Source organism: Solanum stenotomum, chromosome 10 (genome assembly GCF_019186545.1).
Source record: "Solanum stenotomum isolate F172 chromosome 10, ASM1918654v1, whole genome shotgun sequence".
Lineage (NCBI taxonomy): Eukaryota > Viridiplantae > Streptophyta > Magnoliopsida > Solanales > Solanaceae > Solanum > Solanum stenotomum.
The window spans coordinates 2,980,692-2,986,908 of record NC_064291.1 but is presented as its reverse complement, the minus strand read 5'-3'; positions in this window follow the sequence as shown (position 1 = coordinate 2,986,908).

Below are 6,217 nucleotides of genomic sequence, written 5' to 3'. Positions count from 1 at the left end.
CCCCCCCCCCTTTCACCCACCCCCTACCACCCCCCCACCCCCAAAAAAAATTTAAGTTTGTTTTTAAAAACTATTTTCAATTTCAAAAATTATTTTCTACTCTAATAAAAATAAAAAATATTTCTCAAAAATATTTTTCATTCATAAATCAAACACTAAAAATCTTTTCCGAAAAATATTTTCTATTCACCAACCAAACATGAGAAAATAAGTCAAAAATCAACTTGTTTTTCAGGAAAACATTTTCTAGGAAAACATTTTCCTTCGTACCAAACACACCCTATATGCTTTTGCTTTGGATATATAAAGAAAAAACAAGTGAAGAATTTTTCAGATATGATAGCAACTTTGCATGTTCCAATTTTATTGGGTTATACATATGAATTTGGATTTTTTTTTCTTTTAGTATTGTTGTATCAATTAGAACCATGTAAAAAAATTCACTTATTTTGCATAAGTTTATCAAGAAAAATAAAAAAAAACACCAATCTATACAATCTTTTAACAACTTTTATAGTTTTATATTTTTTAATTGCACAAAAAAATAACAAGAAAAAAGAAGAGTTTTACCACTGCTAAAAAATCATTATTTTCTCATTAAAAATTTTCATCGAAAAATGTTTAGTATATATAGTAATGTTTTATTACGAAAAACTTAGGAAGTTTTACATTAGCTCAGTAGTGAATCCAGGATTGTTATTATAAGAGGTGTCAATGGTTGTAGACTTGTAGTGAAAAATAAAATTATGGAGCTAGAAGGATTAGAACACACGACCTCAAAAAATTTTCACAATGCCTTAATCACTACACTAAACCTTTTAACTTATGTCAAGAGGTGTCAATATTTATTTATATATTTATTAAACCAAAATTGACTTTTATATACAATGTAATTTTTCAACGAAGGGGTGTTGCTTGACACCCCTTAGCTAAGGGTGAATCCATGCCTGACTGAGCTGGTTTGATGGGAAATGAGTGAAAAAATTATGTTTTATAACTAAAATTTCCCACTAATCGACAATAATGGAGAAAACCTTTATTTTCAGCAATATTGTACATGATATATATATATATATTTTATAGAAATAGATAAACAGGAATATTAAAAATTGGTTGGTTACATATACTAGTTTTCTCTGGCAAAAATATTTAAGTTTGGACAGAATTAAGTTATTTATACTAATTTATTCGTTTCATTTTATGCAAATTTATGCCAGACAATATCCCAAAGTAATGATCTTAATTCTTAAGAATCAAGGCAAGTTGTTTTTTTTTACAATAAAATTTAAATAGTCAATAGAGTATATCATCTTTATAAAATTTAATATAGTAAAATATTATTCCTGGATCCAACTTAATAAGAATTTTTTTTAAAAGGAAAAAATGTTGACATTGGAGATCTAACTACTATTAGGTAATTACAGAGAATAACTTTTGTTTGTTATAATTTCTATATGATATGATAATATATTCCACTTAAGAGGCACTTTTTAAATGGATGAGAATAACCTAAAATATCAAATCATAATCTTAGATAATTTTAGAATTTAGCTCAAAATTGCACTTGCAAATTGAGGTTAGCTACATATTCCATGCTAATTCCTAAATGCATTTATATGATCTCTTATATTCTTTTGTTCTTGAGGGATTTCAAAGGGTGTCATTTCACTCTCCCCATATTTTACCATTATGTTTAAACAAAACAAAAAAGATTCTTTATATTAAAAAAAATGGATCTAGGGACCCCTTAGATTTGGAAAATCTATTACATTTTATTGAGTTTTTGTTTTATGATTTTAGTTCTTCAGCCAACCACAACACACAATTAACATCATAGTCACAATCATCATTATTGTCAATCATATAATCAGTCATCAATATTAATATTCATCATTTATAATTATTATTATCCATTACTGTTACATAATTATTATCAAACATTACTGACAATCACCATCATTAATCACCAATATATACCGTCAATCATTATGATCATTAGTTATTTACTAACCATCATAACCAACTATATAACCATTAACCACTATGTTAGTCACCATTGCCACTAACTATTACCACAACATAACCGTTAGCCAAGATCATTCTCAATCAATTAAAACATCGTTTGCTTGTCATCACCATCACCAACCATCATATAGTTTTAAAAAAACTTAATTGATATAGTTAGATTAAATTTAGTATTTTATTGAATTTCATATTTAATAATTTCTAAATAAAGACTAGTTATATTTATTCAGATGATGAAAGAATAAATAGTCTCAATTATTAGTATTCAGATATTAATACACTATCTTAATATCGAGATGCATTTATTCAAATTAAGATATGTAAATCTTATCCACACTTAACAATGTAGAAGTACGATTTGCACGATCAAACATACATAGAGTACAATTCTACATAACAATATCTTATATTTTAAAAAATTATTTTTTAAGTGAATGTGCCCTATCCACTCACCAAAATAATAATTATGTGATCCTATTTTAAGCTAGTTGGCCAGCATATTATTTGATTTAAACAGACAAGCTAAAAGCAAATGCCCTATATTAAGAAAATTATTAGTGCCATTACTATGTTGAATAATGAATATATAAATATGATTTTACAAAATCTAAAATTTTATAACTTTAAAAATATGTTATAATATTTGTGTGACGATACAAAATTTTCACTAACAATAAAATGAAAAAATTTAAAGTATTTTGGAATATAAATAATTATGTTAATTTTTTTTGAATAAATTATTTAAACTAATGCCACATAGTACAATTTAGCATGGTACTTACCTTAATAAGCAATATTTCAACTGTAGAAGCTTCTAAAAAGCTTTTATTGATAATGTCTTTTGATGGTGTTTCATCTGTTAAACTATTAAAAGTTATTTTCTTAAGGAAATTATTTTTTAATTAAATAGACAAAAACCACTTTCTTCTCAATATTCATCTTCTTCCAAGAGAAGCACAAGTTGTTTTCTTTTACAATGAACTTAATCCTTGCCATTTTAGTCCTCCTTTATTTAGTGTCATTAGTTGTTTGGATTTATGGCCTCTCCTTTTTTTTTTACTCCCATCACAAAACTATAACTTCTCAACGAGTAAAACATAAATCTATTCCAATTTTCTTTTAACAAAATATATAATCATGGTATAAATTTTATAGCTAACAGCAAAATCTTTCGTTAATTCTAGTCAACAACAAATTTGCCACAACTTATAAAAATATTATTAGCTACAAGCAATTTAGCAATAGATCATTAGCAACGAAGTTGTGTAGCTAATTCTAATGTTTATAATAAATTTCATGTATATGATTGTCTGACTTACATATCAAAAAAATTTCTTTTATTTTTAATTAAACATCTTCACATAAAATGATTAAAAGCGCGAAAAGAATTGAAATTTTCACATAATAAATGCAAAATTTATCTCAAGTTCTACTAGTTTAGTGGATATGTATGAGGCAATAACGTCAAATTATAAAGCAAAATAATAATAGCATCTAATGGATGATTATAATGTTTCACTTTACCCCACAAATTATATTCTTTTATTCACCTCTTTAGGACTGATTAATGATTGTAAACTCTATTTTTTAGCCCAATCACACTGAAAAACTTGAGTGTGGTTTCCCTATTTGCCACTAGGCCCAATAAAGGCCCACTAGGTGGGCCCAAATCTAGGATCCGTATTCATTTTCAATGAGATAATGTTGTATTTCATCATCATTATAGACACATTCACTTGTAGGAATATTACTTGGTGGATGATGTCAATAACAACATCCTCTTGTCGTTCCCTATTAGAACTCAAAGACAATTTGAGATTTGTTTTCGTGCATCTACATTATTTATCGTGAATCTGTTACCTTCCATCAGTATAGATATCAAATAATTTTTCTTATCTGAACTCAATCGAATTCAGATCGCACAATGCAGGGTCTATTAGGGACAACGGTTTTAATATGATTTTCTCCGTGATCAGTACTCAAAACCTCTAATAAAGGGTGGAGGAACCCCAACCATCTCACCACAATCCAGATAGATGCTTGAACTATTTTGCTATAATAATGAAAGAAAAACTCAAATGCAAAATGGAAGATTGTGATATTCTTGTGCACTTTAGTGTAAGTAGGTCTCATCAACATGTGCCAAAACGTACGTGTTCAAGCCCTTGAGTCTCAACTCTAATCTTATCAACAAGTCCCATAACATAAACCAAACTATTTTTACATCTATGAAAAGTTGTCAATATGAAAAGAATTTGTGTGTTGCACATGAAAATAGAATCCGCAAAGCATGCTTCATGTTTTTAGGTTTATTAGTTATCATGATTCTTCAATATTTAACAAATTGCACCCCAACAAAAGTTGCAACAAAGAAAGGATCAGAGTTCCCTCCCTGCTTTGCCTTGCTCACCTTTAGCATGGCTCTATCCACTAACTTTTACTCGGTCCCAATTTATGTGACATAGTTCTAATTTCAAAAGTCAAACATTACATATTTTAAAACTGTAAAGACTACAAGTCAAAATAATTGATCAATTACGGTCAATGAAAGTGTTGGTTGAATCTCAAAATTCAAAAATTGTCACATAAATTAGAATAGAGAGAGTAATAAAGTGTTCATAAATGATGTGGAAGATAAAAAAGAAAATTGTGGTTATTAATTAGATATATTTATGTTTGAAATTCATTTATATATGTGAAAGCTTTATGTATATTCACGTTAAGACATGTTGGGCGGAATCTACCTAAAGATACTTTTAACATAGTGTGATATTGTTCGCTTTGGGTCAAGATTGCACGATTTTTACAAAAAGCTTCACATCATCTAGAGAGATCCTATATCTTATACGTGCTTACCAAATTCCGCTACACATGTGGAACTTTGTTCACACACCCAACGATCTCCTCCACAAACTAAGTTTTACATGGTCCATCACCATGATCCCGAAAAATATATAACAGTTAATGAAGTTATGTAGTTTGTGCCTTAATAAAAAAATTCAATAGTGATTTAACAACTTCATTGTTGTTGCTACAATCAAGTATAGTAGGTTCCTAATAAAGAAGGAGATTAGCATAATTGATGTCAAAGATCCTACTAGAGGATTGAAGTATTTCATATTGATGAAGGCATCCAAAACGTGAAGTTTGATGTATGTAAAGCATATTTTGCAAGGTGTCAATCAATTACTAGGAATCAATTCACTTCTAGCACGAATAAGTGTTTTTGTCACTATAAAGTGTTAGAAACAATAAAAAAAATATTAAAGTTATACGAAACGGGGCAAAAACAAAAAAAATAATGCTTTTATAAGAAGCGGGGCAGGACAAAGTCTTTGAGGATTTATGCGAATTTACTTCGTATTCACCCTGCATACTTCTTTTATTTTTTGTGTTCGGCTAAGAAAATAGTAATAACACTATGATCAATAGGGGCCGAGGTTACAATTCAATTATTTCAACTTACTTTGGTACCACTAAAATGCAGTATTCAAATTTACCTACCCAAAGGTCCACCCTCTTCTCAAATAAATAAAAAGTTTGTCTTGAAAATATAAATAAAAAGAAATACAATTTTTAAAAAATTAGAAATTCCTTTTTCATTCGATATCGTATTAAAATTTGGGAAAAGGTAGAAATACCTTCCTAGACTATGACCAAAATCTCAGAAACACACATTAATTAAACTAAGGTTATATTACCCCTAAACTCATTTTTTTTTGTAATTTTGTACACCCTTTTGACTTACGTGGCATCCAAATATCTCTCATGCACCTCAACTACGTGGAGTCACGGGGTGTGCCACATAAGCCAAAAGGTGTACAATATTATATACAAAATGAGTTCAGGGGATAATATAACTTAATTTAGTTAAAGTGTGCCTCTGGAATTTCGGTTATAGTCTAGAGGGTATTTGTGCCTTCTCCCTTAAAATTTTGACTAAATTTAAATTCGCACAAGAAAATTCTATATTCAAAGATGAAACATTTTCTAAAAAAGGCAACATATGTACAACCGAGTGAAAAAATACTTATCATTCTATCATAATCTTTATTGATCCCGAAAAAAATATTTCCCTTTTAGGAATTTTCAACTTTTCTCCTTTCCACTTGCTCTTCCTCTTTTAAATACACATTCATCACTCTGCACTTCTCAAGCTCACAAAACAACAAAGAGAAAAAAAAAAAAAAAA